At 38.4% G+C, this 27866-nt stretch overlaps 1 protein-coding gene and 1 long non-coding RNA gene across 4 annotated transcripts in view; one reads left to right on the plus strand and one right to left on the minus strand.

Moving 5' to 3' along the window:
* The window catches only part of ST6GALNAC3 (ST6 N-acetylgalactosaminide alpha-2,6-sialyltransferase 3), a 557467-nt gene that overhangs the window by 23338 nt on the left and 506263 nt on the right, over positions 1 to 27866 (minus strand). The window lies entirely within an intron of this gene.
* On the plus strand, positions 17089 to 25000 carry LOC129528136 (uncharacterized). Of its 2 annotated transcripts, XR_010130645.1 has the most exons (4): positions 17089 to 17236; positions 17888 to 17940; positions 19226 to 20123; positions 24980 to 25000. It is a non-coding gene; the product is annotated as an uncharacterized lncRNA (long non-coding RNA). The 2 variants fall into 2 exon arrangements; XR_008673370.2 differs by lacking the exon at positions 24980 to 25000 and having other exon boundaries at positions 19226 to 21590.

Consider the following 27866-nt stretch of genomic DNA (forward strand, 5'->3'; position numbering starts at 1 on the left):
TTCTGATACAAGCACTTCGAAGACCCTTGGAATCTCCAGAGTAATATGAATGCCTAGTGGGTGGGCTCCCTAGACAGCTTCAGGATAGGGCTAGTTGCCAGGGGAACCAATTATATGATTACAGGATTGGAACTTTCAGCCTCATCCCCCAACGTAAGGGGATAGGAGAGAAGCTCAAGATTGAGCTCAACCATCAATGGCCATTGATTTAATAAATTCTACCTACATAATGGAACCACCATAAAACCTCTAAACAATGGTGTTCCAAGAAGTTCTGGGTTGGTGAACATGTGAAAGTTCTGGAAGGGTGGTGGACCCGGAGAGGGCATACAGCTCCCCTTCTCACATCCTTTGCCCTTGGATCTCTTCCATTTGGCTGTTCCTGAGTTGTATCCTTTATAGTAAACCAGCAATGGTGAATAAACTGCTTTCCTAAGTGCTATGAGCCATTCTAGCAAATTATCCAACCCAAGGAGGAAGTATAGTAAGCACCCCTGATTTATTGTTGGTTGGTCAGAAATTATGAAAGGCCCAGGTCTGCAACTGGCATTTGAAGTGTAGGGCAGTCTTGTGGGGCTGAGGCCTTTACCTGTGTGGTCTATGCTAACTCTGGGTAGTTAGTGTCAGAACTGTGTTGGGTTGTAGGAGACCCAGCTGGTGTTGGAGAATCGGTCGGCATGAAAAAAAAACAAAAAAACCCACATATTTAGTGTCCAGAATTGTTGTTAAGTATAGAGAAACATTTTTTTCTTTCAGTTGCCTTTTAGTAATACCTCACCTAGAAGGACCTCCTTTTCTTTTTTTCTTTTTTTTTTCACTCTTTTTATTTTATTTTAAGCTCTGGGGTACATGTGCAGGACGTGCAGGTTTGTTACATAGGTAAATGTGTGCCATGGGGGTTTACTGTACCTACTAACCCATCACCTAGGTATTAAGCCCAGCATGTGTTAGCTATTTTTGCTGATGCTCTCCCTCCTCCCCCTCCACCCTCTGACAGGACCCAATATGGGTTGTTTCCCTCCCTGTGTCCATGTCCTCATTGTTCAGCTCCCACTTATAAGTGAGAACATGTGGTATTTGCTTTTCTGTTCCTGCATTAGTTTGCTGAGGATAATGGCTTCCAGCTCCATTCATGTCCCTGCAAGGGACATGATCTCATTCCTTGTTATGGCTTCATACTATTCCATGTTGTATATGTACCATGTATTCTTTATCCAGTCTGTCATTGACGGGCATTTGAGTTGACTTCATGTCTTTGCTATTGTGAATGGTGCTGCAATGAACATATGCATGCCTCTATCTTTATAAAGAATAATTTATATTTATTTGGGTATATACCCAGTAATGGGATTGCTGGGTCAAATAGCTTTTCTGGTTCTAGGTCTTTGAGGAATCACCCCACTGTCTTCCACAATGGTTGAACTAAGTTACATTCCCAACAAGAGTGTAAAAGCGTTCCTATTTCTCCACAGCCTCACTAGCATCTGTTGTTTCTTGATGTTTTAATAATTGCCACTCTGACTGGCATGAGATAGTGGTATCTCATTGTGGTTTTAATTTGCATTTCTCTTAATGATCAGTGATGTTGAACTGTTTTTTACATGGTTTTTGGCCACATAAAAGTCTTCTTTTGAGAAATGTCTGTTCATGTCCTTTGCCCACCCTTTTTTTTTTTTTTTATGGAGTCTCCCTCTATTACGCAGGATGGAGTGCAGTGGCACAATCTCGGCTCACTGCAACCTCTGCCACTTGGGTTCAAGCGATTCTCCTGCCTCAGCCTCCTAAGTAGCTGGAATTACAGGTGTCCATCACCACGCCCAGCTAACTTTTGTATTTTTAGTAGCAACGGGGTTTCGCCATGTTGGCCAGGCTGGTCTTGAACTCCTGACCTCAGGTGATCCACCCGCCTTGGCCTCTGAAAGTGCTGAGATTACAGGAGCGAGCCACTGTGCCCAGCCCTTTGCTCACTTTTTAATGGGGTTGTTTGTTTTTTTTCTTGTAAATTTGTTTAAGTTCCTTGTAGACTCTGGATATTAGACCTTTGTCAGATAGAAAGATTACAAAAAATTTCTCCCATTTTGTAGGTTGTCTGTTTGCTCCGATGATAGTTTCTTTTGCAGAATCATCTTTTTCTATTGTACACAAAGTTTAGGGTTATGATAGTACTGGCCTTCATGATAATCAAGCCTTTCTGTAGTCAATTCACCACTAGTTCAGAAGCAGAGACAAAGAGAAATTGTCAAGACTCCGTAGCGGTCTCTGTCCCTCTTCATCCAATAAGCAAACTCCTACTCATACGTTAATACCCAGAAATATCATCTTCTATCAACATCTGATGGTCACTTCATTTTCTAAACTACCAAAAATCTGTTGGCCCTCCATGTATAAACTAACACATTGTACTGTCTATCACCTTAACAGGCTGTCTATCACCTGTAGTCTCTGGAGGCTCTCCATACAGGAAAAATAACAGAACATGTTATTTCTTGTTAACAAGAAATAACATGATTAGATGCTTATGTTAATACTATGTGAATTATGAACTACATATGGGAAATATTGGTGACAGAATGACCCAATTAAGACACAATAAAGCTGGAGACTAAGATGTGACAAAGGATTAGAGAAAATAAAGATGTCTAATCCTCAAGCCAAGGAACACTCCTGAAAAATGGCAAAATAAATGCAAGAAGATGCAAGAGTCCAATTAAAGTGATTTCTAATTTGAAAACAAGATGGGATGGTGACACCATGATGAAAATGGAGAATCCAGAGACCAGGTTATTTTAGGATGTGAAGTAACAGAGTCTGGTTTGGATGTGTTAAATCTGAAGTGTCTGTGGGATCATAGCTTGAGAAATTCCAATATGAATTTAGAGTATGAGTCTGGAAAAGTGAGGTCTGAATAGAGAGATCTTGAAATGATCAGATTATAGATTGCGGAGGAGGCAAAGAGATTGAGAAGAGAAGAGGAACAGGAATGAGCCTAAGGAACACTAACATTTGAGGTGTGAGCAGAGGGAAAAGAGCCAAAGAATGAGATGAACATTGTCAGAGATGTCATTTGAGGCAGGATTTTCTTAGACCTTGCAAGAGATTTCATTTATAGATTCTCTACATCTCTCATAGAGAATACTTTTCATTAATATTTGAATTTTCAAGGTGGAAAAAATAATCTAGCAGCCATATTAGGTGCTTACTTATGAATTTCTAAGAGTGGGTATAGTATCTTGCGTTCCTGAACACATTTGATTACAGAACCTTTAACGTCTGGTGTTTCACAGAACATATTCTAGAGATAACTGCATTGTTTTGGTAATCTTGTGTTCTTTATGTACAGAGGTTAAACTGACAGATTCATTATAATAAAGTACTTCTTACCTATTAAAATTGAAACACTAACTTTATTTTTTTCCCATTTTTCAAATATTCAACCATTCTTTCAAAGGACTGCGACTTTGCAAGGCCCAGCCAATTCTGTATGTAGTTCAGAGTGAAGGTCACAAGATTTATATATTTAAACTAAATGTGTTATGTTTTAGACCAACACCAAATTTTCTTCTATATACTTGGCTTTTCATTCCCCTTTGAATTTTTGCCTTGATTTGCATTTATTATGAAATATTTCATATATATGAAGGACTATAGGTAATGTGTTCATAGGCCCATAGAATAATAAACCACCAAGCTTAAGAAATAGAGCATTAGCTGTGCCTGTAGTCCCAGCTAATCAGGGGACTGAGGTGGAAGGACTGCCTGAGCTCAGGAGTTCCAGGCTGTAGTGAGCTGTGATTGTGCCACTGCACTCTAGCCTGGGTGACAGAGTGAGACTTCATCTCTAAAAAAATTTAAAAATGAGTAAATAAAAGAGACAGAGCATTGTCCATTCAGACACATTCCAATCCTCTCTCTCCCTGGCAGGAGTAACTGTTATTTTAGTTTTTGGATTATTCAATATTTTTTCAATGTCATTTTACTGTGCATGTATGTGTCCATGAACAAAATATTATTTGGTTTTGTGAGTTTTTCACCTTTACATAAACGGCATCATTTTGTATGTATTCCTGTGATTTGTCTTTTTCATTCAATATTTTGTTTGTGAGATCCATCTCTGTTAATGCTTATGACTGCAGTTCATTCATTTTTTTACTACCGTAGTAAAATCCATTTATGCCTTCATAACAATTTATTTAGCCACCCTTCTGTCAATGGATATTTGAGATGATTCCAGTTTTCCTTTTCCTTTTGCAAACATTACCTCTCTACACATTCACACACCTGTACTAGTGCTTCTCTAGGGAAATATCTAGGAGTAGAATTGTTAGGTAGAAAGGTAAGCAAATGTTCAACTACAAGGTAATTCCAAATTGTTTTCCAAGGGATTGGGACCAATTTATACTCCTATCGACAGCATATAAGAGCTCCTGCTGCTCTTCGTCTTCAGTAGTACTTATATTTTCAGACTAAAATTTTTGCCAATCTGGTGAGTGTAAAATGATATTTAATTTTGCTTTGAATTTGCATTGCTCTGATTACTAATGAGGTTGATAATCTTTTCACATGTTTATTAGCTATTCATGTTTCTTCTTCTGTGAAATGCCTCTTCAGGTTATTGTATATTTTTTTGCAATGGATCGTTTGTCTTTAATCTTTTTTTTAGGTGTGCTTTATGCTACTCTTGTTTGTATGTGTTATAATTATTTCCTCCTACTGTGGCTTGTGTGTTTACTTTTTATCTCAGAAACATTGCATTTTAACTTAAAATTAATCAATCAAATTGGTTAAATTTAAAAAAACCAACACGTTAATTTATTAATTAATAAAATTAAAAATAAATTAATAAAAGTAATCAAATGCATCCATCTTTTCTCTTACTGTTTGTGCTTTGGGGGCTGTTTTTAAGAAATCAATCCCTAACTTGCTATCAAATTTAAGTGGATCAGTCAATCCACTTAAACACTTTTTTCACCCACCCACACTCACTTATGATTTTCTTCTACATGCACAGGCACACGCACATGCACACGCACACACACACGTGCGTGCATGAACACACGTTCTTGACCCTTTTCTCCTCTCTCCACATCACCAGTTCTGCCTCCCCACTGACACATTCCCCATTCGTAACTCAGGTGAACCTACCCTGTCAGACCTGCACACTGAAACTCATTCCTATGTGTACATGCAATCCTTAACCAAGCTGTCTGTAGTTAGGCCTCTCAGTTTTGTCAAATCTTTTTCTTTATTCTTGAAGTCCCATTAACATCCTCCCTCACTCACATGGTGATCTCATCCCTTACTTTGCAAAGCAATTAGAGACTATTTCAGAGTCTCTAAATGTCTTCCCCCCAGTCTTCCCCTCCTTCCTTGAACTTGTCTGCATCTGCTACGTTTTCATTCATTTGGTTAGAAGGATACCTTCCTCGCCATCCAGGACCCAGTATTGGATTTTGCTCTGTCTACTTCTAGCAGGACTTCCTCTTAACTGCTTTGAAATCTCTCCTTTCCTTGCTCTCAGCTGGTCATGTTCAGCACTGCCTGTGCTAGTCTCTTTATATCCTTTCCCATTCCTTACTCATTCCAGTGCGAAAGGCTTCTTCCCCCTTCTCAGTCTCTAGATCGCGGATTCCAAATGGTTTCCTTCAGGAAATCTACCTTTGAACCCTGGCTTGGCCACTGACTGGTTGTTTACTCCTTGTAAATGCGAATTATTATCCCTACCTCATTAGGTTGTTGTGAGGGTTAATGAAATACAGCATAGAACTTGGAATTTAGCTTCAGGCCAGCACTTGGTAGGAGTTCTATAGGTTTAAATTTTCTTTCTTTACCCTTCAATATAATTTCCTCTTCTTTAATCCTCTCTTTCAACTTTGAAAAATAAATTCCTTTACTTCCGGAGCTAATGATTTATGTAGTTTTACCCTTTAATTTTCTCTTTTTGGAAACCAAGACCCAAGTCCTAATTCCTTTATTCATCTGAAAATAACTACATACTTCCATCAAATTACATTACTCATTTCATTTAACTTATCCAGTTACATTCCAAAAAATACTAGAAAATAAAGAGCAAAAATAACAAAAATTAGTGAACTTTAGTTTGCTATTTTCCTGAAATAGAATACTTTCCTTCCTTCCTCCCTTCCTTCCTTCCTTTCTTCCTTCCTTCCTTCCTTTCTTCCTTCCTTCTTTGTTTTTGACAGAATCTTGCTCTATAGCCCTGACTGGAGTGCAGTGGCATGATCTCAGCTCACTGTAAACCTCCACTTCCCGGGTCAAATGATCCTTTTACCTTAGCCTCCTGAGTATCTGGGACTACAGGCAAGCACCACCATGCCTGGCTAATTTTTGTATTTATTTATTTATTTTTGTAGAGATGGAGTCTTACCTCACCACGTTGCCCAGGCTGGTCTCAAACTCTGGGCTAAAGCCATCCACCCACCTCAGCCTCCCAAACTGTTGGGATTACAGGCGTGAGTCACCATGCCCCACCAAAAGGGAATATTTTTTAGGTGGCATCTTGGCCTCAATATATCTTGTTCATTTCCAGGAAATTTTTTGATGAAATAACATTTGGAAAAATACATTAGATAAATGGCTTCTGAAGTAGTGTCCTAATCTAGTTATTAAAGCCAATCCATATTCATAAGTTGAAAGCTGGCAAAAGTATTGCTTTGATGCATTTATTTTATAATAACCTTGACATGTTTTAAAACGTACAAGACAGACATCTTCAAGACATAGCACAATGCACTCTCAGCACAGTGACATAACCACAGGGTTGGAATAGATTTATACACTGGATGAGGTGGAGACTGGCATGCGTTCAGATCCTAGACTTTTTTGGAGGGGAATGAGCAGAGGACAATGAGCAGGGACCTGTCTTATCAGTTCTTGTGTCCCTAGTCCCCAGCACAATGGAAGTACTCAGTGAAGGCTGGATGGAATGAATAATAGGGGTGGGGTTGAAATTTGACTTTTCACTTGGGAAAGGTGAAGGCGGTCCCATTTCCAGACTAGTCTAACTTTCTTAGTCAATTTGGGTTGCTATAATAAACTACCGTAAACTGGGTGACTTAGAAACAACAGAAACTCATTTTCCATAGTTCTGGAGGCTGGAAGTCTGAGATGACGGTGCCTACATGGTTGAGTCCTGGTGAGAGCCCTCTTCTGTGTACAGACTGTGACTCTTATTGTATCCTCACATGGCGGAGAGCAGAGAGGGGAAGCAAGCTCTCTCATGACTCTAGAGGCACTAATCCCAATCGTGAGGACCCCACGCTCATGAACTCTTCCAATCCTAATTACCTCCCAAAGGCCTCACCTCCTGATACTACCACAGTAGGGAGGCAAGATTTTAATATAAGAATGTTAAGGGTACACAAACATTCAGTCTGTAACATCTATCTTAAAATAACTTTTGTTCTAAAATAGATGTTAAGGGCTACCTATTTTTCTTCTCACCAGGTCAGTTTCCCAGCTGCAGAGAACAAACACAGCACATAGGATATAAAATTGTATATTCTGAAAATTGTGTGTGAATAATCATAACCTCATTGATATGCATTACCCAAAACAATAAATTGTGATGGAGAATGGAAGTATTTATCTATATGTTCTGAGCAACATTACACACACACACACACACACACACACACATACACACGATACGGTAGTGGGAGGAATAAAATAAACAACGAATTTTACTAGAATTACTTGGATATTCCAGGTATTTCATCCATCTAGATTGAATTAAACTTGATTTTTCACATGTAGACACAACACTTTGCTCCTTTCATCATGAAATATTTAATCTCACAGGAACAGAAAACCAAACACCGCATGTTCTCACTCATAAGGGGGAGTTGAACAATAAGAACACATGGACACAGGGGGAACATCACACACTGGGGCCTGTCGGAGGGTGGGGGGCAAGGGGAGGGAGAGCATTGGGACAAATACCTAATGCATGTGGGGCTTAAAACCTAGATAATGGGTGGATGGGTGCAGAAAACCACCATGCCACCTGTATACTTAGGTAACAAACCTGCACGTTCTGCATATGTATCCCAGAACTTAAAGTACAATTTAAAAAGTTTAATCTACAACAGTTCCCTTATAATAAGCTCATACTCTAAAACTAAAAAAAAACCACAAAATCTTACATAAATATTCCATTTATTTGTATGCATAAGAAAATTACAAGAGAGAATTTATTTTAATGTGAACAGATAATGAAAAATAAATGAGAAGTATTAATGGCATTCTTCTATCAAACTTATGAAAATCAACAATTATCAAAATGTCTGTAAGAAAAAAGCAATGCAATGAACCTACAACCATGAAAAAAGAAGCAAATAATATTAATAAAGTAGATTACTTTTGAAAAATAAATATTTCAATACTCCTAAGTTTCATCGTTATTTTCTCTTTCCATGAAAAGCATAGAAATGCAGTGAGAATTAGTTAGACATGTTTAGATTTTACATATTTTTGTCAGAAATTTATTTTTATATAAGTTTAGGAAGAAGCATATGGTAGACATTGGTACTACTGAAGAAATGCCCTAATCAGTCCTCTTAAATACAGTGAAAAGAATCATTTTCTTTCTGTCTAACGGAGGCTTACCTTTTTTTTTTTTTTAATTTGTGAAGCATTTACGGCAGAAGTGAGCAGTGAAGATCTGTGCTTGTCTACAAGGCACATCTGAATCACGAATATAGAAGACATCAGTAGAAGGATTAGTGGAGGCTTGGAAGGTATTTTACTTTTTCCCATCATTGAAGAAAGATAGATACAAAAGGTTTTTTGTTCCAGAAAGATTGAAATCAGATTAGAATTCATATTTATTTCCCAAGAGATCAAAATCAGTTTAAGTTCTGAATCTGTAAGCAACATTTTGCAAAACATTTCTATCTCTCAGCTATATTCCAGTCCTTGCTTTGGTACCTGGGGGCAGCTCAACCTTCTGAAAGCGATGGAGGCTGTGAGATGGATGGAAGTACATAAGTGCATGGGATCCCTGCTCTCCTGGAGTCTGACTGGCACGTGCTCAGGAAGAATTCACCATCTTGGTTGCAAAAGCATCTGGTTATGGCTATAGGCTGAATGTTTATATCTCCCACAAATTCATATGTTGTGATGGTATTTGGAGCTGGGCCCTTTGGGAGGTCATTAGGCTGTGAGAGTGGAGCCCTCATGAATAGGATTAGTGCCCTTCTAAAAGAGATCACAGGGAGCTCTCTTACCCCTTGTACCATGTAAGGGTACAGCAAGAAGATGCTGTCTGTGAACTAAGAAGCAGGTCCTCACCAGAGAATCTGCAGGTAACCTAATCTTGGTATTCCCGGCCTGCAGAACTGTGAGTAATAAACTTTTGGTGTTTAAGACACCCAGTCTATAGTATTTTTGTTATTTTTGTTTTAGTGCCCCAAATAAACGAAGACAGTTATACACAATTAAACTCGGCCTGGATGACTGAAATCAGGGCCTGGTGGAGAGGAGACATCCCAGACAGAGCCAAGAGCATGCATGAAAGCATCACATTAGGAATGATTCATTGGAAACGGTGTAGACCCCAGAGCTCCAATTCCAGCTTTGATGCTTTTCGCCCATTACTCTTCATATAATCACTATAAAAAACAGAAGCCCTCTACTTAGATGTACTTTTGGTTTTCAAAAGCCACCTATAAGTGCATTTGCTTGTTAAGTCCAAAGTAACCAGTTTTTGAACTTCTTTGACTATCATTGACTTTGCAACAAGTATCACAAGCAGAAACACTCAATGATTAAATACTGGAATGAAAAACTTGTGGGGAAGTAGAACAAAGAGTCTCTAGATAAAGTATCTGGGAGACAATTCCAAAATTCTGGACAGGGTTTGGTACATTTTTCACATCACCTTGGGGGTTAGGATTTCAACTTATGAATTTTTGGGGGCACAGGCATTCAGATCTTAGCGTTGTGTGTATGTCTGGGCTGTGTGGGGGAGAATCTTAAGTTATAGGTGGCTGTAGATCCCACTAACAAGGGAAGGAAACTCACCACTGTCATTACCAGGACCCAGCAAGCGACATATACTTACTGAAATAAATATATGGTAAGCAAGCAACATATATTTACTGAGTAAATAAGTGAGATTATTCAAAATGAATGATCAGTAAAATTGGAATTCCTCAGCTCTCTGCTATTTTGTTAGTTTCTCCCTACTCTCCAAAAGTTCTGGATAAGAATGTCATTAGCAAGCTTCCTAACTTTGATCAACGGGGAAACTACTCAGTAGAAAGATGCCTGGCATCCCCTCTGGTTTATGCTTTTAGACTCAGACTAAACTATGGATTTTCTTCCCTTTTATGAATGTCCCCAGAAATCTTTTACGCTAGTAAATCTCTTTGAAAACACGGCAGTAGTTAGTGAGAAGGGAAAAAAGAAATCTTTAAAACCATCTCTTAAAATGAACTCAAGGATAATTATAAGCTCACAAGTATAAACATGTTCAATCAAAATTGAATTCAGGTCTAAAGAGACTAACTAATAGCATCCCATCCATCTCTTTGTGTGTGGAAACTCAGACAATCCCAGCTGGTCAAGAGTATGATCCATTGATAGCAACAGTTACTGCAAATGTTCTGACATAGGAAATGTAGAGAAAAGTCCCAGGCTGATATTATTTCAATTTTATTATGGCTTAACAGAACTAGCTATTCACTTGTTAGCAATCCCTACCTCAATATATGTTGCTTTATTTCCCGAAATGAGATGCTGGGTTAAATTCTTTAAATAAAAAATTGATAGCTGCCATTATTTTTGATGAAGATCAGAATACAAGAAAATACAAATTTGTCTACATTACATTTCCTGTAGTTAGAAGTGAGTGCTTATCCAAGAAGAAATTATTTTCAGTTAATACTAAACTACACTTTGTATCTTTTTTCTGATTTATGCTCACCTTCCCTTTCTAGGATACCTATTGAGCAACTACTATGTGCCAGAATTGTGTTAAAAGCTGAGGCTATTTCACATAAACAAGACATGATCTCGGCCTCGGAAACCAACTGTCTAACTGGAAAGACAGGCACTGAAAAAATAATTATAATTCTACATGATAAGTAAAATAAAAGAGGCATGAATACGTTATTAGGTAGGAAGTAATTAATTCTGCTTGAGTGCAAAGGGGAAACAAAGCTAAAGCAGGAGGTCCTGGAAGAGTTTTCTAGCAGTCTTCCAGGCTTTATGTTAATACACAAGGTCCGCATTTCATATGTTTGTTTGAATTAAAGAGATAAATTCTGCATTTTCCAATGCAGTGGTTCCCAGCCTTGGCCGCGCATTACAGTCACCTGGGGAGCTTATAAAAAGATGGGATAAGGGGACTGCACAGATCAATTAAAGCTGCATCCCCTGAGTAAAAGTCAGTCACTGCTACTCAAAAGCAATTTCCCCAGCTGGTTCTAATCATGTCTCCAGGCCTGAGAACAACTTTTTCATAATAAACAACTACAGGACACCCCCATTGCCCTAAGTCAAGTGGGCCATTATTTGGTGGGGAGGGTAAAAGAGAGATCAAATCTATATATCCTTAAAAAGAAAGTTTAAGAAATATGCAAATGTTTAAAATCTATAACTTCACTTTTATATATGTAACTGCAATGTAAAAATCAAATCCAAAATGGCCGTGTGTGTGTGTGTGTGTGTATGATGTTATTGATAGTTATTGACAGTGCATTGAAAATTACACATTAGTATGTAGACCTGAAGGTTAGTATATGCTAAAGACTTTGAGGTTTCAGGGACTTGAAATGATTCTTGTCCACTATCCTGAGTGTTTTCTGAACATTTTAAGTGTGCAATTGATTAAGCTTAGAATATAACACCAGTTAAACATTGCAGGAGATCAGTCAGAGTGGTGGGAGAAATTACAGGGAAAGGGTGCAAACCTTCTGAAAGGTCAGAAGGCTCTGCATAGCTTTGGGGGAGAATAAGCTGAGGGCAGCTGTTCTCTTACCCTGAGGCAGAGGGCAAGGAGTAGGTACAAGGAAGTGTAGGGGAATTTAGTGTAAACAGGCTTGTTTACTTATGTTAACCAGGAACTGACCTTTGATCATGCCAGCACAAGACTGCTCCCTGAAAGGAGGAACAATAATGTTAATTGCCCACAGATTGTGTTGGCTTCAGGCTTTCGGCATTATGTCTGTACTAAATAAAAGCAAGGAGCCCCAGCTTATCGAGACTGTTCACTCTTCAGCAGTCCCCTAGCTGCTCTTACACTGTATACCTGTGTCTGAGTACCCCTTTCATCCATTGCTCGGCCAGGGTCTGCAGGACATACCTGGCAAAACATCTCTCCTTTTTTTGAAAAACTAAGACAATTTCAATAAAGTTTGAACTTTGGTTAATAATAATGTAATGTATCAATGTGACAAATGAAAAATATTAATGTAAAATGCTAATAATAGGGAAAACAGGATATGGGATACAGTGCAACACTATCTATACTATGATCAATTACCTCCTTGGAAAGGCTGTAGACAGATGAGGAATGGTGTATTATATTCTCTTATATATCTAGACATATCTGTTGAGTGGTCACATAAATAAAATCAAGAATCAGCATTGCAATAGGTACTCATTCAGGCTAATTAAGTGGTAACATAGTTTATTGAAAGATGATCAAAGAGGTTAAAGAGCCCAAAGGAGCAGCTTTATCTATTGTCTATGTATTTATCTATCTACATCTATCTATTCTATCACCCAGCTAGCTAGCTAGCTAATCTATGCATCCATTCATCCATCCATCTATTTATCTATTGTTATTTAGTTTTCCTTTAGGAGGAGAAAATATCCGAATGTAATTAAGAATAACTTATTACACAGTTAAATTTGGTAACACACATCCTCTGAAAACAGAGGAACAAGAGGGTATTAGAGACCTTTGGTTCTTTAGAAGGTATTGAAAGTCAATATAGGTATTGAGATAAGGGACAAACATGTTTCTAAGAGCAGGCTATAACCTTTAAAGAGTTGGGTAGATGAGGTGTATTCTTCTTTTCTGTTTATTCATGAACAATTTTGCAGATGGAAATAAAGGAATGTCATATTTGTAATATTGACTGATGAGACTGCTATCCCTCTAAAAAAAATAGTTCTGGATATGTAGAAATAGCTTCATTTTTTGTTAGTATTTTTTATGTTTATACTCCTAAAAAAAGCATATTTATTTCCACGAGCCATGACTAAAATCACATAGTCATATGACTGGATTTCAGCAGTCACTGAAAGTTATCCCCTAAGCCCTGTTCAGAGCCATGTTCAAAGCCTGTCCAGGGGCTCCATGCTGACTAAATAAGGGGAGAAGGGGCAGCACGAGGGCCCCCTTCCACCCTGGGGTCTTTCTCATGCTACTTGTGATGGGCTCTGTGGAAATCTTAGTAATCCTCAGAGATTCCATTAATGAGTAGGCGGCTTATTTCAAATGAGTAGGTCTCCCTCCTCTGCCATCCCTGTTCCTATGATCGCCACATCAGTATGCTTCTTACATCATACTGAAACCATTTGTTTACAGGCCTGTGTTCCCACTGGATGCCAGTGTGAGTGCTTTGAAAGCACAGACTGGGTCCCATTTATCTTTGATTTTCCAACAAGTATCACAAGGAGTAGGCACTCAAAAATTAATTATTGAAGTGAAAACAAACTTTGGGGAAAGTAGAGTAAAGAATCTCAGATAAAGTGTCTGAGAGGCAATTCTAACACTCTTGATCGGGTGTGGTACATTCTTTACCAAAGAGAAAATTTATGAAAGCACTTTAGAAAGATGCTTGATAAAACCTCTTTTTATTCTGCCACATTCAATTTCTCAAAATTATGCCCTGTCCAAGGCCATCAAAGCTTTCTGAATCTCTTTTCTATCTTAGGCAAATGTTTATTTCCAAATGTTCACCATGCCAAGATTGTGTTATCTAATGTGGGCATTCAGAACTCTAGGTAGGTGCTAATAACCTTGTTGCTACTAAGGATACCAGATTAAAAATTAACAATGTAATCACAGAAAATTCCAGAGATAACATCACAATTAGGTCTTCAAAACAACACAGTTCTTTACAGAATCTTCCTTTGCTTCTATACTGCATTTTGTCTGATAAGCACTTGCCAACAAAGACATCATACTAATTACAATTTGTCATACAAAGGGTAGGAAAACTGATAAATGATTCATTGATTATTTTCTTTATGAAATAATTCTTCTGTTCTTGTCCTCGTGTTACATTTGGATAACAAATGGAGGCTTTAAGTGCCTTCTCAAGGAGTTATTTAGAAAAAATCATGTTTTCAGTATTAATTCTTAGCAACTGTGAGTGCATATACATTAAACAAAAAAAAAGGAGGACAAAACCAGTATTTTTGGTTCTTTGTATGTGGAAAAGAATTCCCCTTTTAAAAGTGGATTTGTATAAAATAGTCTTTGGCTTCTCTGTAAGATTTTTCACTCCTCACCATTCCAAGTTATGTAAGGCACACATCCTCTCCTCTGTGTCCCCAAATGCTATGCTAGAGAAGGCAAGATGTCTCTTGGCATTTATTCTGGTTTTCTTGTCCTGAAAAGGTCAATACCTGATATGATAGCTAATTTGTCAAGGGAGAACGGCTGAGCAAGAGCAGGAATTTGGGCAGTGGGGAAATGTGAGCCAGTCCACAGGGCCCTCAGTGAGTAGGAAGGAGTGACCAGGAAGTCTGAGGTGAAGAGGAGTGGGCGGTGATAGAGCCAGGGTCAGGGGCTCCAAATGCTTTCTGCGTGCCTTCTCTTCTCTGTTTTCTCCTGGGAAGCAATTTTATGATTCCCAAATCTGTATAAGACACCCAGTGGTCTCTCCATCAGGACATTTCCCTCATGCATACACCCATGCACCTTATCCATACCATGCCCCAAAGTGATCTTGCACTTTCTCAACCCTTTTCTCATTTCTGTATTCCCATCTCAATGAATGGTGTCAGCAGTCATGTAGGCCAGAAACATTTCTTCATCACCCCGTCTCTTTGTTCTTCCTTAATCCCATGTATTCTTGATGGATTTTACTTCAAAATGTTTCTGAAATGCATTCTTTCCATCTTCCTTCACTCCAAACCTCATCATCTCTGTTCTGGACAAGTATAATCTCTTCTTGACGATCTCTCTGGCTTAAGTCTTTTCTCCCACTTTTCCATCCCCTAAACTGCTGACACAGTGAGTTTTCTATAAAGCAAAGCTGATTATGTCATTCTCCTTGATTAAAAGGCTTCAGTTGCTTTCCATCATTTAAACTAGGGAATCAAATCTGGGATTCTTCACCTTACATAAGAACATCTTCACAATTTTATCTCTCTTTACATTTCTGGCCACTTCTCTGCAGGTTGACCCTTTACTTGCATGCTATGTTTGATCCACTCAGAATAACTCAAAGAACTTCTTTCCGTGCCAACTGTAAATTAGTTAGATATTTATTATTGAGGTATGACACGCCAGGCACTCTTCTTCTAGGTCCTAGGGACATAGATGAGGTGCCCTAGTACATGTTCTTCTGGAACGTCCTTCTTAGGCTTCCTTTAAATTCTGCTCACATATGACCTCCTCTGTGTAGTCTTCATGGCCCTCCCAGGTAGAGGCAGCCGGGCCATTTTCCATGCTACAAGAATTTATTACCTCACATACACAACTCTGATGTGGCATAATACAAATATGTGTCTTCTTATCTCTTTCCCTCACTCAACTGAGGGTTAAAGTCCTAGACAGAGCCTGTGTCTTATTCATCTTTATCCTCAGTGTTTAGGGTAATGCAAGGCATGAAGCAGGTGCCTGATAAATATATAAATATTTTCTGAATGAATGATAATATGTGCCCATGATGTATGTCCAGGATAAATCTGCATCATACACACTTGCCCTGGGCTCTCTGGAAAAAATACAGGCACATCATCAGAGGACCCTCCACCACACACACACCTAATGTCAAAGTAATTCCCCAGACTTTTGAATCAAAATAAAATTTACTTAGCTGAAAATAAAAGATAAACATAACTGGAAGGGAGGTTAACAGTGGTTCCTCAGGGTGGTGAATTTCCAGAGGAAACCTGGGTATATATGCCAGCTATTCCCTTTGCCTGAAATGTCTACTCCAGCCCCTAAACACACATACACACACAGACACACACACACACACATACGCACACAGCCTGGTTAACTCTTACCAGTCTTTCATATCTCATTTGTATTTCTTTAGGGAAACTTTCCTAACCTTTATCATCACAGATTAAGTGCAGTCTCCTGTCATGTATTCTTATAGCATCAAATATCTTCCTTTAGTAGCTTTCGTCTAGCTATAATTACACTTATTTATATTATTCTTTGATTAATTTCTATTTCTTTTTCCAAACCATAAGTTCAACAGGGCAAGCTCCATGTATGTTACACGGGAGACTCTCAATGCATATTTATTGAATAATAATCAAATGAATCATCTACTTTAATATTCATAATAACCAACCAAGGTGAGCCCTGTTACCATATGCACTTTCCAGAGAAAATGGACACAAGTACAATTAAGTAACTTGCCCAAGATCCCACAGTTAGGGATGAAACAGTGAGACAGTTACTGGCTTTCTGCATGCTGGTTTCCTGTATCACAGAGAACTAATTTAGAGCTATTTTAAAACTTTACAACTTTAAATAAATGAGTTCAGCTTTATTATTCACATTGAATGCCTAAGAAAATTATTAATTTTAAATGTGGGTTTAAAAAAATGAGTACATCCATAGAGAGTTTGTTTTTGTTTGATCTCTCAGCTCTGATTGGAAGTAAGTCAGTATTAGCAGTGTTGTTAAAATCTCTACCATGAAGATCCATGAGGGTGCTTGGAGTCTTACAATAGAAAAGGTAAGCTTATTTCCTTTTCTAATATATGGTTCTTGTTTAATTCCCAGTGTGTGTTTGAAATAATTTAAAAAAGTAATCTGATATTTGCAATTTACTGAAACATCTGACAACTGGGTATTGAAGAATTTATTGTTGCATTATTTGAGAGCCTTCCTAAAATTCTAATACTCTTTTTCTTACAGAATGAATGCATTCCTTCATATTAAAAGACACTAAAAAGTAATGGCAGATGAAATGTGGTCACGTTGAGCAGCTGCTCAGAACCTCAGTAAAGCATGGGTCTTGATTACAAAGAGAGATCTATGGATCCTAGTTGATGGGGAGCAGAAACACAGGTACATCTTAAGTACAGAGGTCCTCAAGGGTACAACTTGGCTATACTGAGCATATTTTCCAAGGCCACTTGCCAATCCTGCTCTTAAATGCCATTGAACCTGGCCAGAATTAATTAAGATGCATCCCCAGTTTGTAGGATACTTAGCCCATTGAAAGAGAAGGTGACGCTGAATAAAAAATGGATTACAAGAGCAGAACTGGAGCCCTCCTCCCACCTCTCAGGGAGAATGTAAGGACGATTGTTGCTCCCTACTTCCCAAGTTTGGTATGGACAAAAACTAGATGCATGAAGGGGTGCTGGGTATCAAGGAAGAATTGCTTTCTAACTCATTAGGTATCTGAATGCCCAGTTCATCTGCTTGTAGTGGGATCTTGCTATTTGCAAAGCTTATTTAAGCTACCCTTAGAACAAGTCAGTATTTCTATTCCCTTTCTTTCAGATGGATTCTCTTAATATTACTCAAGCAGCCAAGCAGTTAGGAGTAGAGCTCTGAGGAGTCAGTTCCACCACCTGACATGTTGCATCATATTAATGCTGAATTTCAGACATGAATTATTTTAACGGCCCATTTTATAAGCCATTCATTGTCTGAATTCTTATAAGAATTACCAAGTTTTATTCTTTAACCACTTAATACATTTTTTTTCAGCTCAGAAGGGGATCGTGGAAAGCTGGTCAGGGCACGTTTGTCCTGTGGGCCAGGTAGATTCCTTTACACCAGGGCGCTGGGAAGGTCTGTTGGTTAGAAATGGGACTTATGTCAGGAAGCAAAAGGTGAAGGTAAAATTTAGTTCAGGGTTATTCTTTTTAACCTGGGAAAGTGCATGATTTTTGCAAACTGCTGTAAAAGTACTTGTCATGTGAAATAGTTTAGCCCTAATGAAAACTCCCCAGAATAACAAATAAGGAGATATTTGCAAATGGCATGAAATATCAGAAACCAAAGCAGTGTTTTGCTGTGATGAAATGTCTTAGTACATTATTTATGCATTTTTGTTTTTATTCAGAGCTGCATAGAGACATAGCTGTTTAAATACATTAACTTTCCCATTCTACTAATTCATTGAGCAGAATAGATTCAAATCACCAGTGTATCAGTCAGGATCTACACAGGAAATAAAAACTACTCTAAGTGCTTTAAACAGAGAAAATTTAATACTTGGAATTGGTTACATAGATGATAAATGACCTGAAAAGCTAATCAGGGACAGAGGAGGCAATTCAAAGATATATAAGAACAGGAAGCCACTGCTTCTAGGACGTGGTATTTCCAGAAACCAGTTACTCAGGCTGGAACTAGTGGAGCCTAGTGGCTGCCTGGCAGAAGCCGGGACCATGAAGGAAAGGGATGTCTAGTGGGAGTGGAGCCACAGAAGACACAGCTTCTTCCTGCTGGAAATGCCTCCCCAAGGCAGAGGGAGAAATACGGTGACTTCTCCCCTTTCGTCATCCTACAGTTTTCTGCTAGTACCTGTGATTGTCAAAACTACTAGAAGCTAGTTGTCAAAGGAGCCCCCAAATGGTGTTTCCTGTGATTGACAGCATAGTAGAGGAAGGGAGGGAAATGGATTTAAGGATACACAGGCAAATGGCCAATTAGCACACGCACTGACTTACAGTATCCTGTCCATGGCAAATATCAAGTGCATTACTTTTGTGCTATTAGTTTTGAAGTTCAATTCACTTCTTCTTTTCCTTAGCTTATATTTCTGAGCAACTTTGACTGACCCATCCCTTGTGTTCTACGTAGCACAAAGACACTGGAGTTTTCTGTGGTAGAAAAGCAGAAACCAAGAAAACATGAAAGGGAGGAGATAGGTGGGGAAGGGATCATACACTTTATTTGGATATGGCTACATTAAAAAAAAACTAGGTAGAATGCTTTATTTTTTTGTTATATTTCTTTGGACAGGCCCTATTTAAACAAACAAACAAAAAAACTACCTGTGGCTACTAAGCATTCACTGGGTCTATCATTCTCTTTTAGGATGTCTTTAGGGGAATATGCAGTACAAAGAGGAATGGGATCTAGGCTGAGATCTGGTCTGGTCAGGAGCAGACTGGCTGCTGGTAAAAATGGAAAAGAAGAAACATGTGCTCTGTATGTTCATCATCCCTGTTTCCCACCTTTCTCTCCTTTGGGTTTATGCCAGGTCTCCCAGGGATAGGTCCCCTAGTGCCCTCTTTACTCTCCTCAAGGCCTGGTGGATCCTAACCGATGGATGTTTATGGAGAACTGGTGCTGCCACAGCCAGTAGCAGGACCTGTCTACACCTGTTGGTAACCTGAGCGTCTCACTCACCAATCCCAGCCTTCAGGCTTTTCCACCCACATGCCACGTCTCTTGATCCATTGGAAGTCATTAGACCAGATTTGAACTGCCTGAGGGACAGGCTCTCCTTTTAAATTCCATTTATCAAGAGCCATTATGTGCCCAGAACTTGATGGGATGCTTTTCCTGGATTATCATATTTAATCCTCACACCAACATCAGGTTACAGATGAAGAGACCAATTTAGAGATTAAATAACTTTCCCAAGGTCACTCAACCAGTAAGCCTAGAAGTGGGATTTGGACCTGATTCGTTGTGTGCAAGCATATGCTGCATCACACTGCCCAGGGCCAGGATGGGCAGCAGAATGCAGCCTCCTCCACATGTTCGCCGGACTCTCAGCATCTAGAGAACTTTGCCTGTTAGCCAGGCATCTCAAAGCCACAGTCACAGCTCTGGACACACAGGCGCTGAGGAGAACTGATCGAGCAGTAATATCTCCATGGGGACCAGCCCGTCAGCAACAGTGTACACACTCACTGTGTACTGACCAGGACTCAGACAATATGTTCTGCCAATTCCTGGACTCCTAATTAGCCTTCCATCTCCCAAAGTGAGTCGGTGTCAGGTAATCAAACACGTCTCTTTCCTTGTCTCCTCTCATTTAAGGGACTGTACTACCCATCAGGACTAATATAAAGTCATTCTAAGAATAATCCACCCAAACTGGCCTTCATATCTGGTGTCTGGAATATAGCAGCAATCTTTTCATTCAGTGTTAAAGCACTGCATCATCCAACGAACTGACTGCAAATGGACACACAGTCTCACTTAAAGGTTATGGATCAGTAGGTAAATGCAAAAATTCTATTAGTTTTCAGACCTGGGGTTTATGACATTCATTTAAAATGAAATCAAAATCCTGTACAGAAATAGGAAAGGCACCATGGATAGATTCACTTTTAACAGCATCCACTTGGCTATTACACAAGGGCCAAGAAGACCGTAGTTTCTATATCATGTAGTTACTTTTTATTCCTGTTCACTGACTTTGACAAAGACGGTAAATAGCATGCAGAGAATAGATACATTTTGAAGAAATATTAAAACACTGATTAATGTCACATTAAGAAGTGTAAAGTCCCTTGGGTAGAGGGAGAAAAATTAAAATGCCTTTGGTTCTTAATGAAACTGCACCAGGCTTACATAAATCTAAAATCCTTACTTTAACCTGAGTTTAAAATAATGGGCTAACTTGACAGTGCTTTACAAATCCTAGCAATGAACATTATCATTTATTACCAGAATGAGTAATAATAGGAGTAGCAGAGAGATAGTGCATATTGGGAAGTGTCCAAAGAGTTTAGCAAGACAATATTTCTTTTTCACAATACAAAGATAAAACAGTCGTAAAACTGAGAGTTCATTTCATTCACTTGGAGGAGAAGGGCAGGTGGGTGTTCTGGTTAAACAGATTGCAACCCTCTTCTATAGGAATGTAAAAGAGAATGAAGAAACACAAGAGGTAATATTCACTCTGCAGTGCAAGAAGGTACATGGATTTAAAGTCCATCACAGTAATTAAATTTCAATGTTGACACAGTACATCTCAACATTCAGAGTTCTAAATATAGTTTATACAGTGCCTGTGAGCAAAATGCAAAGCACATGAATATTTATCTCTGTAGTGAAGCTGCTTCTGCCACATGCATTGGAAAGAAGGGTTGAGATTAGGACAGACCAAAACAGAGTCCACAGAATTTGATGATAATCATTTCAAAGTAGTTGAAATGAGCCCGTGGCCTCATCAGAAGCAGTGATTTTAAGCATTTTTGGTTGTAGAACCCTTTTCACAAATGAAATCTAATTAGAAACTAAATATTTGAAATGGATTGAAGTGAGATAGGTTAGTTGATTTTTGCAGGTGGCAGGGTATTCCAGGCCAGTGACTTCTCAATGCCACAGACTTTGAGATGCATAATCTAAAGCTATTCTTTTAAGCAATAAATAAGTAAAATAAAAATCCACTGGGTATTTGATTGATTTTAAGGTACTGACAGATGGTAGAGAGCTATGTATTTCTAAGGAAGGGCTTATGAAATGGGTTGTTTATGATAGGGAAGAGCAATAAGATTAGATGAAATGAATGCTAAAATAAATGTTATTCACTTTCTGCCACATGAAGATACTGTTTTCTTTCATATTATTCCTGGGCCCTCAACTGTGGATCTGGTTCCAGCATGAACTGTGCATCTACTCTGTGTTTGCCCTTCCACCCAGTGTGTCCAACTATGCCTTGGAGGTGGTGTCTGCACTTAGGCTGTCGCCTCTCTGGAAGCGCCTGGGACTGCAAGGTGTTGTTCTTCCTCTTATGCCTAACGTGTTTCTCCACCCTCAGCCCTGATTTCCTTAAGCATATTTATAGTTTTTTTTTTCTTTTTTGAGAAGGAGTCTCACTCTGTCACCCAGACTGGAGTGCAGTGGCACAATCTTAGCTCACTGCAACCTCCACTGCCCAGGTTCAAGAGATTCTCCTGTCTCAGCCCCCCAAGTAGCTGGGATGACAGGTGCGTGCCACCATGCCCGGCTAATTTTTTGTATTCTTAGTAGAGATGGGGTTTCACCATGTTGGCCAGGATGGTCTCAAACTCCTGACCTCAGGTGATCTGCCTGCCTCGGCCTCCAAAATTGCTGGGAATACAGGCGTGAGCCAATGCGCCCGGCCAAGCATATTTATAGTTTTTTAGTCAGCTTAGGTTACACATGCTGTGGTAACAATCCCAAGTCCTCAAGGACTTAGCTTATTTCTTGCTAGTACTGCTTTATCATAATGGGCTGGGTAGATGTCTTCTTCACTCTGGGACCCAGGCTAACACTCATATTTGGGACATTGCTGGCCTCGTGACAGAGAAAAAGCCCCATGTGGCAGTATATTACATAAGGCCTCTGAAATTTTCTGCTGGGAAGTAGCGTATATCATTTCTTTCCACATACCATCGGACAAAATAGGTCAATTGGCCTTTGAGAAAGCTCAATTCAACCATTTCAGCTAAGTTTCTTTTGTTGCATGATTTCAGTGGTGGATACCATATTTCTTTAGAGCTAGCATGACTCATGCCAGTTTCCATTGAGAGCCAGAAGTAGGATTCCTTATATGTTTCTCTTTTAGATCTTGTTTCTCCTATTAGAATTGCTTACTAAGTAATTTCATATCTGAAGCTGCTACTAGCATTTAAGATATTGGAAAATCAGAGATACCTAATGCGTCCTGAACAAAAATATTGCAATGCCTTAATGCTGCTGACTCTCCCAAGAGGATGTTTTCCTGGAACCCTACAATTATGAAATCATGGCTTTAAAAAACATTTTCTGTACACATTAAGATTGACAGACATGATTTGCAGCAAGAGGAATTGGGCTTTGCATCACAGATGCTTATTAGTGAATTCATGGATCAACAGGCTTACAACATATTCATTCATTCAGCGTTTATTCTGAACCAAGCAAGCACTGTTTCAGATCAAATCCTGCTGTCATGTAGTTTACAAATACAATCCAACCTGGGATAGATATTTGACATTATAAATGACATATTCAACATCTGACATCATCCCAACTGCTCCACTGATCCCAGCTCCACCATTTACTAACTATAAGACCTTGGGCAAGTTATCCAGCTTCTATAATACTCCCCATACAAAAGATAGGGATAATAAAAGCAACTACCTCAGAGGTTTGTGGTGAGGATTTCTTGAAATAGTGAAAAGCACTTAATTGTGCCTGGAGCTAAGCAAGTGCCCAGTAAACATTAGTCATGGTCCTCATTACCACCATGATCAGATTACAGATTAGAGTGGTGGTGAGGAACAGAATTGGGCTTTGTAGACTTTTACCTGAAAAAAAATATGGAGATCTTTGTTGAAGAAGCTTAAGATGGGTCAACATTGTTATGTAGCTGTTTAAAAAGCTAAAGCCACCTTAAGTAGTTGATGAAAAATGTCATATTGTAGGAAAATTAATTCTACTTTAGTCTTCTCTGATCAAAATTTACCTAGAATATGGAAATATGATTGTGGTGTGGGACACTCATTTCTGAAAAAGAAAGAGTAGCTAGTATATCTGCATCACACAGCGTCCTAAGCACATAGTTCCTGTAAAGATGAGTTCCTGGCATTATACAGCAGCAGGCACCCTTTCATTTTTGTTAAATCATTATACAGTGGCAGGCACTCTTTCATTTTTGTTAAATCACTAGAAGTCATGACATATTTCAACCTTAGTTTCTTCTAGGAATTTTTCAAACAACTGTTGGGCAATCCTACAGGGATGTTTTATAATGCCCTTCAGAATGTCAAAAGGACTTATACCAATCCCTAATTTCCTGCTGATCTTTACCATCTGTTACTTTGACCTTTTCATCAAAGGCTTCTCAAGCTGCTGGAAGCCCTGCATGTCAATACCCAGTGGAATATTCTTCCTGGGTTTCTTTGCCTCAGTCCCAGCACTATCACTTGCATACATTTTGTCGGCCATTATGGTTTCAAACAGTTCACTAGAACACAAAAATATATGGCAGAAAGAAAGGCTCCTGAGGGGTACATACAAACATTGCTGAAGACTTTCAACTGAGTATGGTACAGTAGAGTATTCACTGGCTGAGAACATTTGCCATATGGGGCACAAACGTTTGCTGCCTGACAGCATCCGGTATAGTCTCCCAAATCAGCTCTCATTGGCTCAGAGTATGCTGGCACTCTGAGTATCTGAAAAATTATATATTAACAGTTTGCACTAATAAATTGTTCTATAGATAATTCTTTTGAGAAACTATTACATACGCAAATAGTATTTTAACAACCCAGTCTGCAGGGGCAGTATTAAATGGTACATGGGTTCAAATTTAGTAGTACTTTAAGAGAAATAGAAATAAAGTATTGTCTGCTTAGAAGATAACCACATGATGAGAGAAACAGGAAAGAGTCAAAGCAACTAGGAGTGTGAACATCCAAAAGAAAACACAATTCACTTGAAAACTACCTCCAAGCAAAAAGGAAAGCTGACTTGCTGTGTTCCAGAGGGCAGAAGGGAGAACAAAAACTGGGTAATAAGAAAGCATATTTTTGTTCCGCTTGAGAAAATATTTTTAATACTTAATACTGTCCCAAAAAAGGAATAGTTTACATTCTGTGATAAAGAACTCCTTGTCAGTAGAGGTAGTAAATGTGGATGACCATTTGTTAAAGGATTTACGCATTGAGTAGTGTGGTGGTTTATAAACAGTGGCCATAAACTCTTTGACATTCCTTCTATAGAGATATCTATGTACCCTCCTCTTAAATCTACATGGGATTGCAATTTCTTTAATTAATTAAGGATGAGGAAGTGACACTATGTGATTTCCAAGGCTGGGTCAGGAACTTGAAAGTCTATCCGATGTCCACCTGATTTCTTGGAATGCTTGCTTTTCAGATGCTCTGTCTCAGAACCCAGCCACCAAGTTGTTATAAATCCAAGCCACATGGAAAGACTGCATGTGGGAGGCACAACTCAAACTAGGTTTGAACTTTCATTTATATCCATTGTGTCACTGGAAAAATTAGAAATCAATTAAGTTCTACTAAAATCTAATATCCTAATTGTCTACGGCACCATCATTCATCTGCACGTCAGAGTCAACATGTGAAATCTTCTCTTTGAGTACTGTGCAACATATTCTGAATTAAATGGTCTAGTCAAACTGGTTTATATATGTATTATATTATTTAGTTTCAACTTATCAATTAGCCCTCTCAAAATGGACAAGGGGCGTAAAAAGATTTCTGCAAAGAAAACATAGATTGACTAAAAATAGTAACAAGGCAAGCACATAGACACAAGAAGAAACTGTCAGAGCTGACATATCTCCTAGGGCAAGTTTCTAGCTAGCCACAGTATCAGAGTAAAAACTGTGATGATTTGATCTCATCAGAACTAACTCAATGATTTAGAAATTACCCAAGAGACTATTGGAAATGCAGATTTACACCCAATATATTATTGATCCTTACCCAAAGAGTTATTGTGCTTGTTATATTAATTAATGATGATGGTACATATGTACATATTTGTAACTAATAAATAAAATTAGAAGGTTGAAAAATATCAAATTGCCAATGTTCAAGTATTTTTGACCCACAAATTGTCAATTTCATATGGTTCAACCTAATTTGCTGAGGTTAAATGCTCAAAAATTATTTACTTTGGAGTGAGTACAGTAAAAATGTCTGTGTAGACTATTGGTTTAAGGAATAAGACACTTGATAAGCATGAATTTAGTGAGTGTTTAGGAAACTGTTTACCATTGCTCCCCAGCTGTGTATATATGTGAACACAGACATACGACATGTTACAAAGTTATTGCTTTCCTTGTCTGGTGAATAGATAATTTTATTATAACACATGCACTCTTCCCAATTGGGGTGGCTCTTAGCACCCAGATAGATTATGAAACACTGACTTGAATGACAATAATTATTCTTTGCCTGACTCCATCCTGCAGTGATGTATCTAGAAAATCAACGTTCCTTAGTAAAAAACAAGGCTTTAAAAAGAATGATCTTTATGGGAGCTGGTGGTTATAGAGAATTTTAGTGCCAATAAAAAGAAGATGAGGATTACTTGTTCCTTTGAGGCCATGAGGTAATTAAAAAACAATATTTAGTGGTTTTTAGAACGCCTATTTCCATGAAACCTCAGCACTAAACAATTCAGGGAAATCAGAATAGATAAATCACCTAAACAGATCAGAAAAAAATGGATAAAGCAACCATAATTCTATGCTACCTCCACCCCCTCCAGATCCATTAAATTATTTCAACCTCTTGGCATAAAATCCCATAACACTCCAAAGCATGTGTCTTGCTTTGGTGCTTGTCAAAATTAGTGTCTGAAAGACTGTACAGGGAAGGCTTTTCCATTCAAGGGACAGTTTCCTATTGAAGCCCCTCTCCCAAATGACTCAGAAATGTACTCTCACCCTGCACATGCAATATCAACTCTCTCTTACCAGCTAAGATTGTTCTGTTTCATGGCACCATATCTAAAATAGATTTATATCTTAAATTAAAGAGAGATCATGAGCTTATTTGTTTATTTGTTCTTTCAGTCACTGATACATTCAACAAGTATTCAAGTGACTACCACAAGCCACGCAGTGATGAAGACACAAAAAGAGCACAGCAATTTGCTACCTGGGGCTAAGGGGCTACCAAAAAGTTAGAATTCCAAACACCAGGTGAATCTGGTTCCCTAAGATAACATAAAAATGTGAGAAGAATAAAACAGGTTGTTGAAAACTAATGTGTTCTGGCACTTTTGTGTTTCTCAATAATTTACATATAAACACTGGCTCCTTCAGGAGCTATCTCCAAGTTAAAGTCATGTGACAGAACACCCGGAAAGCGCAAGAAACAGAAAGCCCAGGCCTAGTGAAAGGGAGAGGGTAGCAGCAATTTCCAAAATCCCTGGGATTCCATATCCCCTACAGAGTGAAGAGTGGACGTGAATCTGTCAAAAGAATGTAGAACAACCTGTAAGAGCCTCTTACAGGCCAAAGATGGGACAATTTGAGCATCAACAGGGATGATGTAAATGCAATAGACTGAAATACTTCAACAAATTTTAAATCCCTGTGTTCTTCATGACAGTAAAAAATTATTGAGTACCGAGGGATACTGTAGGGAACTAATGATAATTTTGAAAACTGTAAATAAAGGAATCAAGAGTTTATCCTCCCTTGGCTACACTAGTTGTACTACTGGTCACCAAAGAATAAAAAGGAGGAAATTTTTATTATAAAAGTATCACATCTAATAAATGATGAAGGTATGAGAAAATAAGAATACCAGTATTTTGTAATCTCTAATAAACTAATGGATTTAAGCATTGAACATTAATGGCTAGCACTTCAAAAAGAGATAAAGCATATAGTGTGCTTTTTATTAAGTAGAAAAGACCACATATGTAAATGTCTTATCAAAAGAAAACCCCACAAAAGTCTAATACAATAAAACTTCTAGATCTAACTACTAAGTACAGTAAATAAGAGACCAAAGAACATATTAAGCTATATCGTAGGGATGCAATCAGCAAAAATTAGACTGTGAGAAGCTACAGGACAAACAATCATTTTTTTTCCTTGCAGTTTGACAAATGAACTGCAAGAAGAAAAAAAGAAAAGGAGAGGAGTACCCATATGTTTTAATGTATGGGTAAAAAATGTATGATGCATTAGATAATTGCATTGACTGGAGATCTGATGACATTAAGACTTATGGTGAATTTTTTTAGTGTGGGATTGGTATTCTACTCATATATA

The sequence above is a fragment of the Gorilla gorilla genome, chromosome 1, assembly GCF_029281585.2.
Source record: "Gorilla gorilla gorilla isolate KB3781 chromosome 1, NHGRI_mGorGor1-v2.1_pri, whole genome shotgun sequence".
Classification (NCBI taxonomy): Eukaryota; Metazoa; Chordata; class Mammalia; order Primates; family Hominidae; genus Gorilla; species Gorilla gorilla.